The sequence below is a fragment of the Vespula pensylvanica genome, chromosome 5 (genome assembly GCF_014466175.1).
Source record: "Vespula pensylvanica isolate Volc-1 chromosome 5, ASM1446617v1, whole genome shotgun sequence".
NCBI lineage: Eukaryota > Metazoa > Arthropoda > Insecta > Hymenoptera > Vespidae > Vespula > Vespula pensylvanica.
Genome location: NC_057689.1, coordinates 5380758 through 5393257, shown reverse-complemented (window position 1 = coordinate 5393257; position 12500 = coordinate 5380758). Strand labels below are relative to the sequence as shown.

Sequence of the window (12500 nt, the reverse complement as noted above, 5' to 3'; positions counted from 1 at the left end):
GCGGCTTCGCCGAGAAGGAGGAAGAGAACGTGGTGGAGGTCGTGGTGTGTCGTTGACGAGGAAGAAGGAAAGGAAAGAAGGTGGAGGAAGACGAGGAAGAAGAAAAGGAAGGTAGTGCTTGCTGCTCGGAGGTTGCGCAGAGATCGCGAAAGTGAGAAAGAGAAAAAGAGGGAGAGGGGACTGAGGGGAAAGAGAGAGCGAGGGAGAATTTGGTGTCTGTGTGAAAGAAAACGAGCGAGAGAGTTTGTGTGTGTGTGTGTGGGGGGGGGGGAAATTATCGGTTCTCTCTTTCTCTCAACGTCCCTCCGTTTCTCTCTCTTTCTCTCTCTTTTTCTTTTTTCTTTCTTTCTCTTTCTCTCTCTTTATTTTTTTCTTTTTTTTTTCTTTCTCTTTCTCTCTCTCTCTCTCTCTCTCTCTCTCTCTCTCTCCTCTCCTTTTCTAACTCTCTTTCCTCTTCTCTTCCTCTCTCTGTCTCTCTAGTCTCTCTCTCTTTCTCCGGGCGGTCGTTTTGCGCACGAGAAGCAAGGGAGGAGGAGGAGGAGGAGGAGGAGGTGGTGGAGGAGGAGGAAGAAGAGGAGAGCGGCCGGTGCGTGTGAAGAAGAGAAGAAGGGAGGCGAGGAGAAGGTGCAACGTGGTGTATTTCCCTGCGAAAGGGCTAAAGTGTTCCTCTCCGAGGGAAATCGACGACCGGGGTCGAGTGTGGTGTGCTTTTTTTAAAGTGGTGCCTCCGCACGAAGAGGGAATCGCCAGCAGGGCAGAGGCTCGAACGCATGTAGGAACATGGCCGCATCCAGCCCCTGCCTCCCTCTAGAGGTGAGTCCAGCGAAACCGGAGCGGTTCTGCGTCCCTCTAGCTCTTCTCTCTTTTTCTATCGCCCCGTGGCCCCGTTTATTTCTCTCCTCCTTCTCCTCCTCCTCCTCCTCTTCTCTCTCTCTCTTTCTCTCTCTATCTATCTATCCCTCTTTTCCCTTCGAACATCCTTCGAAAGTCATCTTCAAAAATATATGAATTCCTTCGCAATATCTGCTTTCTCGGCGATCAATCGTCGTCGCAAAACTATTAAACGCCTTTTCTCGTTTGAATTTCGTTTTGGCAAACCGTTGAAAGTCGAAGATCGAAGGACAACGTGTTTCGCGAACGAGCACGTAACCTTCCTCGAGTCGAGTGTTATTCGACTATCGTTGAAGCTCGTGTCACGTCACGACATAATCGGAACGATTACACGAGCCTTAGATCGCTACGAACCATCTGTTAAGATTTTCACGCCCATCACGCATATCACGAGTATCACTCGAGTATTGCACGTTTTTTCTACCCCGTATATTCTTCCGTTTCTTCCTCTATATAATTTCGTTCTTATTTAACGAACAACTCCTCTCTGTCCAGAATAAAAAATTTATTTTGTCGATCAATCGCATTTTTATCATCACGAGTGTCGTTTATACGTCCAATCTTCCGCGAGAGGAATGTGCGAGATGTCTTTCAATCCTCTTTTCCTGTTATGACGAGGAGGAAGGAACTCTTTTCTTTTTTTAGCACTCGAATAATGTGGAAATGTGTTCGAAAGGAATGGAAGAAAGAGGAGGGAAAAAGCATCGGTGTACGAAGCGTTCAACAAAAAAAGTTCTCGATGATGCCATTTCCTCATCGTTTTCTAAAGAAATTCTCGTTGAAACCCCTTTGCCATTAGAGTTAAAACGATCATAAATTTAATATTATATCTACTTGTTCCCTTGAAACGCACTCGATAATCTCCTTTTAAATCGTAGAAAAGGGGAATGGAAAAAACAAAGTTTTTCGTCATCGTCGACATCGTCGTCGTCGTCGTTGGACTACCTTTAATTTGGCGTTTTACGATGTGAATTTATTTTGTACGCTGGAAATTTATCGCTTTCATTAAAACCATGCCACGAGACATAACTCGAAGTTAGAACGTGTGTGCGTGCGCGCCCATAGCCGACCGTTTTTACGGATAATTTATAGTTGTGAGTGTTTAGTTTTTTTGATACCTCTCTCTCTCTCTCTTTCTCTGTGTCTATATATCTCTGTTTCTATCTCTTCTTCTCTTTTTTCTCTTGAGGGAGGACAGAAGTCCCGGTAATCTCCGGTGATGCATCTTCGCGTGTTCATTAATTTTTCACGTTGCACGAATAGCCAGTCGGCCCACTTTTCCGCCAACGAACTAAGCTTTTTTCTTTCTCTTTCTCTCTCTCTCTCTCTCTCTCTCTCTCTCTCTTTCTCTCTCTCACCACACGTTCGTCCTCATAGTCGATAAGGAAGGTTGACGATCTCTATCAAAGCATTCACGTAATTGTTAATTTATTAGACGTCCGCGGTACCGTTTATCGTGTAAGAACATTCGGTGTTATATAACTGCCAATTAAATAATGGCAGGGAGCGTGCCGAAGACTCATTTCGTGTCTTTATATTCGACTGAGTGAGTGCGTGTATAACGTGTTCACGTGCGTTCACTTGATGTGTACGCGCGTGTACTTATCTTATGTCGTGTCGTCATATACTCTCGATCCGATCGATCGTCCTTGTCTGTCTCTGAATCGATCTTTTTACTTTTATGTACTTACACCGGTATTTTTCTCTTTTCTTTTTCTTTCTTTCTTTCTTGTCTTCTTTTTCTTTTTTTTTTTTTTTTACACTCGAATTATCTACATTTTATATTAAAGTTCTGGCGCACGGCGTAAAAATGGCCGGAAGTTCAAGTTACGTACGATTAAACGATTAACTCCGATTCGGTCGCAGATCGATCTCTCGCTAAAATTTTCTATCAGAACGGTCATTCCTGGTATCTTCCATACTGAGAGATATTATCGATACAGGGACGTTTCTCATTACATCCTGGAGAGACCTGCCTTCCCCATTGACTCTCTTTTTCGTTTCGAGAAGCACTCGAGGCGAGCGCACAAAAGGAACCGAACGATCGACAAGAGCACCGATTTCTCATGGATAACGAAAGGAGAAAGAATATATATATATATATGTATATTATATATATATATATATACATATATACATATACGTATATGAACTAAAAAAGAGAATAACGATCGGAGAGAGAAAGAAATGAGAACGTGCATCGATTTTTCGTTACGAATAACATAGTAGCTTCATAATCATTATTTGATTATTAGATAATAAAATCTTTCTCCTTCTATCGTTTCAACAAGAGAACAAGAGAAAGAGAAAGAGAGAGAGAGAGAGAGAGACGAATAAATAGATAGAAGAGAGAAGAGTAGCACGCGGCAAGAGTTTAGTCGGAGTTAGGTAGCTACTTTCTCTCACAGGGTTTTTAACGAGTTGGTAAGCGTGCTTCTGCGAGCGCCACGTGTGACCAGCCATGAGGGAAGGATTTACAGTTGGCAGAACTGAGAGAGAGAGAGAGAGAGAGAGGGAGGGAGAGCGAGCCTCGATGCCTTTTGGTATATTCTTTTTACACGTTTCGAACGATTACGAGAACAGTAACAACGATGAAAACCACGATGACGATTACGATAACGATGATGATGATTATAATCATGATAATGACAATTATGATAATTATGATGACTATAATGATACTGAAAACGAGGACGACGATGTTGCTAGTATGTAGTAAGAACGAAATGGAGATGGGGGGTGGGAGAGAACGAGAGAGAGAGAGAGAAAGGGATGGTAGATGATGAAGTTAGAGTGGGGAGTAGAGACAGGGTAGAAGCTTAGAAGGAGAGGCTCGCTGCTTTGGGGCATGCCGAGGGGTTGAGAGGGTGAAAGGGTAGCATGAATGAACGATCAATAGATATATAGTTACCTGCTACCAGGTGCCTACATTGCTTGCTTCTAAACGAAAATACAGACACGCAGATTTTTCTTCGTGCATCTTCACGGTGATAGCGTGACGAATTTTTGTTGTCTGTTATTTTTTTCTTTCTTTTTTTTTCATACCACATTCGTAAGGCAAAAAAATAAAAGTTAATCTCGTTTTGAGTAATTGTTTTAATTAACACGAAACAGATAGATAGATAGATAGATAGATAGAGAGAGAGAGAGAGAGAGAGAGAGAGAGAGAGAGATATGTATGTGGAAGGAAAAAGAAACTAACAATTTTATTTTTATTTCAATCGAAGAAACAGCAGTTGTACTTGCAACAGTTTTTCGACACTTCTCTTTTTCATATCGGTTTACTTTAGAATAAGGTACACAAAAATCTCGAGAAATATAATAATGATAGAGAAAGAAAAGAGAGAGAGAGAGAGAGAGAGAGAGAAAGAGAGGGAGTTTCATCTAGTCGGGGCAGCGACACACGAGGAATATGTATGTATCCCTCGCGCATGCGTTCAACGACACGATGTGATACCTATGTACTGTGAAAAGAAATTATTAAAATTATAGGTGTATATATATATATATATATAATACATACAGACATACATACATATATATATTTACGTGCATGCATACATACATACATATATGAATGTACATATCCACTTCGCGTTGCGAGCTTTTCGAATATTAAAATGGATACTTTATTCAGAGACCATGCGAGTATTCGCGCGTATCTGAGCATGGCTTGCTTGGGGAAAGATAACGTGCGAGAGATGCACGAGGGGGAGGAGTATTGAGTAGGAGGAAGGGAGGAGGAGGCAAGAGAAGGGAGATAGTCGAGGAGAGGCCGAGTAAATAATTCATTTTCGATGAAACACGTGAGAGTGGTGGGTCTTCGAACGGCAGTACGATTGCGAATGGGATAGAACGTGAGTGTTGAATTTAGGGTAGTTCTTCTGTTTCCAAAGAGGGTGGAACCGAAAAGAAAAGAAAAGAAAAAAAAGGAAAGGAAAGAAAGATAGATAGATAGAGTGGAAGAAAACGTGCTTACGTCGTTGCGTTCATACGATTTTGCGCACGTTGCGCACGATACTGTCGAGTTGATATCTCTTTCTCTCTCTCTCTCTTTCTCTCTATCTATTCTATTTGCTATCTCATCGTCGTCGTTGTCATCGTCGTCTTCGTTGTACCACTTGGCAAATGCTGGAGACGTCGAGTCGCCTCGGCTCTGACCTTACTATTGACAAGGGCGCCTCCTCTCTGATTTATTAAGCCCCGGGCGACGTAAGGAAATGAGCTTCTCGTCGCGCACGATAAACACACACGATCGCGGAGAATATGTTGTGCGGGGGGAGAAAGGGATTGGAGAGAGAGAGAGCGGAGGAAAATAAGAAGAAAACGAAGAGAGAGAGAGAGAGAGAGAGAGAGGAAGAGGGTGAGCTACGCGAGTTTTGCTGGGGCTTTTTCGGAGCTTCGATCTATAAACGGAGGCGGCCAACGACGTACGCCCTATATAAAATCCTACTTTCTCTCTTTCTCTCTCCCTCTGTTTCTTTCTTTCTCTCTGTCCTTCTTCCTATTCCCCTCTTTTTCTAGCTTTACATTTAAATCGTACGAGGCACCAAGAAAGAAACATTGTATTTTCACGACGGGCGACTTTGTCAACGGCTAATAATCGCTCGAAGTTGAGCTTGCACCACACCGCGCTACTGGTTGCTGATGGTTATAATGTTATAGTTCAAGGATCTCGAAAGTATACAAAGCGTAACTATGTATGCATCCACGTATATTCACGGATATGTATATATATATATATATATATATATATATATATATATATCTACATACGTACATATATAGATACGTATACATGAACGTAGATCTAAGTCTAGTAAAATTAGCCGATGATTTTCGTGACGCGTTATAGTAAAGTTTCTTCGGTAAAATTCCAAGTTGCTATGATACTTTTCAAGTTTGTTGCTATGTCTTTTAACATTGGTTATAATAATCATTCCGGATGGTTCCGGGATTCGTTAAGTTCGAATTACGTCGACTTACGTATGTATGTATTTGTGTATGTAAGTATCTATAACTTTATAAAAGAAGAAAGAAAAAGAAAATAGAATGAAAAACGATTGTAACGTCGAGACATTCGAGTTAATAAAATCTCGTTGGATGCAGAAATAGGTGAAAGGCCACGAGAGTGATTTTGAAATCTTGTAGAGAGTTTAGTGGGTGGGTAGACCGGCCGTCTGCTTCTTGCAGCTTAAGTTCTTTCCGTGAAGTGGATTTTTATTTTAATGGTCTATATAGAAATGCACGATTCTACTTATAACCGGCCGTTCGAACGATTTATCTCTCTCTTTCTCTCTCTCTCTCTCTCTCTCTCTCTCTCTCTCTCTATAATAACATTTCGAGCGTGTTAGTTGCGAAACGGTTATATAAGGTCGTATAAAAAGATACATGTTAAGTACTTACTCGTATGTAAGGAATGATTGATCGGGCTTTGTGAGATATGTCCGATTTTTGGCCGACTCTTACTACTTAAGCCAAGTAATAAAGAGCCAAATAGTAATACGACATAGGATTCGCTATGTAGGATGGACATATCGGAATCGAGGGAAAGGTCGTCGAATAAATTAACACCATTTATTTTTGGATTAATGGATTTTTTATTCGTATAATTAAATTGATGAAATTACAAATACAACATAAAGAAGTACTTTTCTTTCTCTCCCTCGTTATTTCGTTCATTTGTTTCTAAAGTACCGACTTCGAAGATTCGTTAAATTATTTCGTCGAGTGAATGAGCTCGGCCATTGAGTCAGCGTAAATCGTTTTGCATATCGAACGATCTCGCGTTGTATGAAACACACTTGTCCCAATTTCTCCAAGGAATTTCGGAGAATACGTAATCGTCGTGTCGTATCAATGAAAGCCACTTCTTCGAAATGGTAGCTTTAACGGTGAACGCGAACGGTCAACAATGATCGTTCGTGGAATAAGTCGTTAGCTGTTCTTTATTGTTGGAAGTTAATCACTCTTTTAATAACTTTATACTGATTTTTTTTTTTTCTACGAAAATAAGGAACTGCGTGTAAGAAAATATTCCAAAGTTGTGGGTGGATATGAATCGAGTGGGAATGCATCTGCACTGGTTACTGCAACCTCTTCAGTAATCGCGTGTGCGGCAAGTAGGGTGGGCGTGGGACGAATCAGACGTCTTCGTCGTTTGAATACGATCTGTTTTTACTACTTACAAGATAAAAAATCTTCCTTACTTTTCTCTCTTTCTCTCTCTTTTTCTCTCTTTTTTCTTTCTCTGTCTTTTTCATCTTCGTTCGTGCAAGTATAAGTTTATGATAACTATTCCGTTGTGGACAATACGACCTACATATTATCACGTCTACAAGAGCCGTTCCTCTCTAACTGGAACAAACAAGGGAGGATTAACGACAGAAAGAAATACAGATAAAAAGAGAAAAATATAGAGATAGAGGAGAATCGTTTTTTCTATTTTTGCGATTTGCGGCCTGACTTTGATCTTGCAACAAGTACGAGTCGAATGAATTTCTCAGTCGTTATTGCTGTTTCTCTCTCTCTCTCTCTCTCTCTCTTCTTCCTTTTTTGCAAAGCAAGTAGCAACTACGTAAAGGTGAGTCAGACATTTCTGACCGTCTAATTATTTTTCTACGACAGACTACATATCTATAACTTATCAACATATGTATATATATATGTACGTGTAAAGCCATCGTTGTTCGCTTTACACAATTCTTTGTATATGCACTCTCTCTCTTTCTCTCTCTCTCTCTCTTTTTCTCTCTCTAATATATGTGTATATATATATATATATATATTTAAAGTAGAAGTGTACGGCGTACGATTACGTGTATACGCGTCATTTATATATAGAGAAGGAGTTGTAGATGATAGAGAAGCGCGTACGCGTCCTTTCGTACACGTGTACGTCTGACGTAATCCACGCTTTCCATGAGCAAATAGACCGAAAGGTAATTTCATTGGACATAGCATATAGGTGACTATTATCGTCATATAAGTATATATACATTTATATACATATACATTTATACGTGTGTGTATACTACGTCGTACAATATTTCTTTTCTTTTCTCTAGCAAATTTTCTCGATTAGCTTAGTCTTATATTTTCATACAAAATTAATAAAGAAACACGCTATCATCGTTATCAATAATTATCATCACTAAAATCAAATTGCTTTTCTCAAATAATCATAAGATTTAATAGATACGTATACGTCATAATATAGGGAGAGAAAGAAAGAGAAAGAGATAACAAAGTTTTTAGGACAAATGCCGGTTCACGTTTACGGATCACGTCATTCATTCGTACTCGTTGATTCGTGATATCGATCCATCGAAGAATCTCTCTCACGACGAGAGATGTGTGCCCGGGTAACATGTTCCCACAAACTCTCGAGAATTCGTAGGCTCGCGTGTTCTCTGTCTCTACGGGTGTCAATAATATCCCGATCGATCGATACCGTTCTATCGTATATGCGTGTAATGCGACGAACGGACGAGCACTTATTATTAATTGTCGCTCGTACTACCCTGCTTTAGATAGGCGAATAATCAAGATACCTTTAGGTGGATCGATAATAAAGAGAATCATTTTAATGGTATCTATACGATTTTCTCTCTTTGAATCTCTCTTCTACTTCATCTTCTCCTTTTTCTTATTTTTTTTCGTTTTTTCTTTCGTCCAGTTTATTTATTCTATTATTATTTTGTTTTCTTTTTTCTGTATACCTAGGTATTCCGTATAAACGCAATACAAGTTTAAAAACGTTTTTACGTTCTCTTTCTATCGATGCTTAATGCCACCCCGTTACTTCCTCTTAATAGCTAATTTATTGCCGAGCTTGCGATCTCGTCGAGCACGTCCCACTTGCATTTTGAACGATCTCTTTAACTTGCACGGTACCTTCCCTTTTACCGTTAGCCTCGTCCCTTTCTCTCTCTCTCTTTTTCTTTCTCTCTCTCTCTCTGTGACGCGAGAAAATGCCAGGAATCTTTTCAAATCTTTGATCGCCGTGAAGAGGATGATCGTTCGAAGACTCTATCGTGAGTATCCAATGACGACGAAAGGACGGGGTTGTTAGAAAGGGGAAGGGAGTACGGGAAAAGAAAGAAAATCGAAACTTATTCGTTGCTCCAAACATTAGTTACGATAAATATGTACTTACTGTGTACTTGAATACTACGATCTAAATACATATATAACTGCCCACGATTAGAGGCGTGAACCGCTTACGCAGCTATAGTATACGCCCACATTTGCACAATATCTATGTATACATACGTGTACTATACTTACATATATGTGTATATATATATATATATATCACACACACATATATACACATATATACACACGTGTACGTACACCTACGCGCATACCGACTAAAATACATCATATATATATACGGTACCGACATATTCTGCGGCTTTCGTGCGTATACGCAGGAACTAGCGTTGGTCGAACTTCAACGTTTCATGTGGTATATTAGTATAGGTGTGTATGTGTTTCTGTGCGCGCGCACGAGTTGGGAGAAATTGGTCACACACGTTTACACGTACACGTACTTACGTACGCGCGATAGAGGGAAAGAGAGGGAGAACGAGAAAGAAAGGGAGAGAGAGAGAGAGAGAGAGAGAGAGAGACAAGGTGAGGCAAGGCTAGCGTTACGTAGCAGCGTCGTCGTGTTGACGTCACCCGGCAAAATGGCGCTGACATGACGTCACCGGACTCCCTTCTTCCTCTCTCTCTCTCTCTCTCTTTCTCTCCATTCGCCACGTCCTTACGATCCTCCGCAACGACTCGACGCCACCCCCGTCGTTGTCCTCGTCGTCGTCGTCGTCGTCTTCGTCTTGGTCGTCGTTGTCTTTGTCGTCGTTGTCATTGTCGTTGTCGACGTTGTCTCGAATACTCGCTCGAATGGGGTTGGACCGACGGGCGCCGTAAACGATAGTCTCGCATCGCGGTTTAAGCTGATTTTTGGCAAGATGACTAGCTGGAACTCAAGTATTCGAATATTCTCATCGATCGAAACTGTAAATCAATGTTTAGTGTATGTGAATATACATACATACACACACACACATATCGTACTAATTATTGGAATATCGTTCGTATATATAATTCATATATATATATATGTACTAATTGTAAGCCTCGTTTCATAAACGTTGTATATTCATACCCGTAGGTATATAGTAGGTACGATAGTACGTCGTCGCGTGCACGCGCTCGCATCTAATGGCGTAGTAATTAACCTAATGAGAAACGCCGTGGACTAGTATAGATTTTCTATCGGTAGTCGGCCGCTTTCGTTGCGCTTTCATCGAACATTTTCTTTTTTTTCTCTCTCTCTTTTTCTTTCTTCTTTCTCTCTCTTTTTTTCTTTTTTCTTTTTTCTTTCTCTTTTTCTTTTTCTTTTTCTTTTCTTTTCTTTTCTTTTTTTTTTCGTACGTTCGAACGGTCTGTTCGTTTTGTTCCTTCGTTATTATCGTCAATGCGCGTTTGTAAAATTATGTTTCGTCTTTTCCATCGTCGAGATCAAAAATTAGGAAGAAACATCAGCGCTTGGCAAAAATTCAATCCTTCTTACTCTTACTCGTTTTAAGAGCGAACAGTAATATAGAAGCGCATACCGAGCAGCCATTTCATTGTCATCGAAGAATTCCCTTCTTTACTTTCAAAAGCATCGTACTCTATAAATTCCTTCGGTTTCTTTCCGTGATACGAATGAGAAAGTATTTGAAAAGAATCGTTTCGACGATCTCGAGACAACTAGTTCTCTATATTATAGTTTCTTCTTCTTCTTTCTTTCTTTCTTTTTTTTATTTTTCATTTTCTATTTTTTTCATTCTTCCTTTTTTTCTTTCAATTTTGTTCTTTTCTCTCTTTCTCTCTCTGTACCTATCTATTTTCCTATCTTTCTTTCTCTATTTCTCTCGTTTGTTCTCTTTCTCGCACGATCAAAACCACGCGCTTGACGTTTCTTTCATCGGCTAGGAAAATTCAATTGTGAATATTCAACGACAGCAAGCAGACCAGCATGGTTACTTCGACAGAATGAAAAAGCGAAAGAGAAGAAAATACAGATAGAGAGAGATAGAGAAAGAGAGAAAGAGAGAGAGAGAGAGAGAGATGATGATGACGAGGGGTAGAAATAAACGGCGATGAAGAGGGATGGTTTAAAGGCACGGTAGGAAATGTATGGTATTAATTACCATTAATAAAAAAAAACACACACACACACACATACACATAAACGCTCGACATGGCGATTTGGCACGATTCTCTTCTCGCGACGAGCCATTACTCGAGCAGGCGTCCTGGTAAAAAGCGTGTGGTGCAGGGAGTGACTGCATAAATCATTATCAATCATCTTCGCTATAACCCTCGTTCTCTTTTCGTTAGAATCTTTAGATCGTGTACCCATGTCCGTGTTAGATCCAACCGATATTATGAAAAAGAGAAAAATATTTTCCGACGGTTTCTTTCGAATCGAATACTAAGTATACTAATACGTTCGCGTATCGTAATTCGTGTCTTGCAAAGAACGTGCACGTGTTGAGTACGTATAGATATATGTATACGAAATACAGGGTGATTAGGTAGGTATTACGAATACAAAACTGGCATGCAGCGTTGCATATAAAGTGCAACGTGGAAAGAGTGCTATATTTCTTACGTGTTGCGATCCACACTTGCCGTTTCACCTGTTGCTGTCGTGACCAATCAGCGCCGAAAAGAATTTCTTTAACTTCGTTAAAGTTAATTAGAATCATCGCGGTATTATGAGTAACTTTCGAGGTTGGATATCAATCAGTGCCTTAGTAATGATATCACGAAAGATATTCTTTTTCCTTTCCTCTCCCTTTCAGGAAAAAAAATAGAAAGTACGTTCTCGTATTCGGTCATAATGTATGGGAAACGTTAAATGGTTGTTCGAAAAATAAGTATATGCATTTCTTGAAACAATGTATGCCAAGTTACGCGTTGAGGTCACTGCGGATACTGAAAAACTTCGGCGACATGCCAGTACAGAGCGTTTTCGAGCGTTGTGCATCATCAATGCGGCTAAACAAACTTTATGTCGCTGTTAGAGTCCATTTGTCGTCGTTCGAGAAAACGCTTACCGCTTGACTGAATTTTATGAGTTTAACGAACGATAGTCCGCGCTACCTCGTATTACCGAGGTTACGTTCCACATATATGATTTTTCAACGCGTCTCGATATATATACATGCGTGGAAAAAATTAGAACGATATAAAGAAATGAACGAGTTCTTACAGATACTTTTATTTATTTATTTATTTATTTATTTATTTATTTATTTATTTATTTATTACAATATTCGTAAACAAAAGACTTGGATAGAAGTGAGTAAAAAGAAAAAAAGAAATAATTAAAAGAGAAGATTTTTTAAAGCATAAGGTTTACATAGATGGAAGTATGTAGTGTTAGGATCCTTGTCGTGAATTATTGCATTACCGAGTATCTTGATTGCGCCCTCTTTCTCTCTCTTTCTCTCCTGCAAAGCAAAGGCCACGCACAGAGGACCTTCATCGCAAAAGTCTCGGTTAATGCACTTAATTAACCTCGTGCCACATTATACGACCCTGTC

At 39.9% G+C, this 12500-nt stretch overlaps 1 protein-coding gene across 37 annotated transcripts in view; it reads left to right on the top strand.

The window, feature by feature from the left end:
• LOC122629615 (voltage-dependent calcium channel type A subunit alpha-1) overlaps positions 1-12500 on the top strand; it is a 105558-nt gene that overhangs the window by 43455 nt on the left and 49603 nt on the right. For 2 of the 37 annotated variants that reach the window (XM_043813231.1, XM_043813233.1), the window contains exons 1-2: positions 1-151; positions 481-813. The exon at positions 1-151 is cut by the window's left edge and continues 32 nt beyond it. The exons of 34 other annotated variants lie outside the window; for them this stretch is intronic. The gene's annotated coding sequence lies outside the window, so the exon portion shown is untranslated. The remainder of the gene's footprint in view (positions 152-480; positions 814-12500) is intronic. One more of the 37 variants, XM_043813232.1, reaches the window with a different exon arrangement.